The 1,105-nt window shown below is 57.0% G+C and overlaps 1 non-coding gene across 1 annotated transcript; it reads left to right on the top strand.

The window, feature by feature from the left end:
* Positions 1–240: 240 nt before the first annotated feature.
* LOC115870300 lies at positions 241–404 on the top strand. The gene has a single exon (XR_004046655.1). It is a non-coding gene; the product is annotated as a U1 spliceosomal RNA (small nuclear RNA).
* The last annotated feature ends 701 nt before the right edge of the window (positions 405–1,105 follow it).

Here is a 1,105-nt window from a genome sequence, read left to right as displayed (position 1 = left end):
GGGTATTGGAGAGGATGTCCATTCAGGGCCAACATGTGGGTACCCAGCAGGCTCTCAGGATTGCTATCAGCTGACACATGCTGACCAAAGTCCTTCCCTGGCCACAGCCTGGCCCTGGCTTTCAGGTCATCAGGACAGGGGCTCCCAAACGAGCCAGGAAGCAAGTCCCTGTGGGTTCTTCTCCAAGCAGGTCTGACTGAGCCAGAGACGTCCAGCCTCGGCATTCCTAAGAAACTGGTGATTCTTCCCTGGCAGGGGAGACACCATGATCACAAAGGTGGTTTTCCCAGGGCGAGGCTTATCCATTGCACTCCAGATGTGCTGACCCCTGCGATTTCCCCAAAGGTGGGAAACTCAACTGCATAACTTGTGGTAGGGGGTGACTGCGTTCGCGCTCTCGCCTGATTAAAAGGAAAGAAAGAAGCTGGTGATGGTAGGGATATGGGTCCAGGGGTCACAACAGGGACGAGGACTCAGTCCAAAGGGGGCAGGCTACATCCTCATGACGGTCACATGGGCTCCGTCAAATGATCTGACGACATTTGCAGGGCAGAGGTGAAGGCTGCTTGGAAAGCTGATGACCTCAGGGGTAGTATCTCAGTCTGCTCCTGTTTGGAATCAGCGCAGTGGGGGGACCGCAGTGCCTGCGGCCCGTCCCTCTCCCACATGGTGGTCTCCACAGCCATTCTGCGGATTGTGTCTGTATGTGTGTATGTGAGTGTGTGTGTGTGTGTGCATGTGAGTGTGTGTGTGTGTGCTTTTGCATCAAGACAGCAGGGTTGTAGGAGGATAGTGGAGGAGGGATGCCCCTCCCAGCCGAGGATAAGTCCCCCTCATGTGTGAGCAGGGAGCCCATCACAACCCCAGAACCAAGGGCATCGAGCAGGGCAACCCTTGCCTCCAACCTGGCAGCCCCCGGGCAGGTCTAGCACTAGGGTGGTCTTACTGGCCCCGTGCCATCGGGGGCATGGGAAGACATTGCATGACCCTTACTTCCTCCCCATCACCTGTGGGACTGGTTCTCACTGGTCAGCCCCAGGCCAGCGTCTTGGAGAGACACAGGGTCAACACCTCCCCTATGGGGAGCTCCTTCCTTTGCAGGACA

This window comes from Echinops telfairi, unplaced genomic scaffold (assembly GCF_000313985.2).
Source record: "Echinops telfairi isolate 266 unplaced genomic scaffold, ASM31398v2 ScPeMD7_447;HRSCAF=837, whole genome shotgun sequence".
NCBI classification, from domain to species: Eukaryota; Metazoa; Chordata; class Mammalia; order Afrosoricida; family Tenrecidae; genus Echinops; species Echinops telfairi.
The sequence above is the reverse complement of the archived record's forward strand: the minus strand, read 5'-3'. Positions and strand labels throughout refer to the sequence as shown.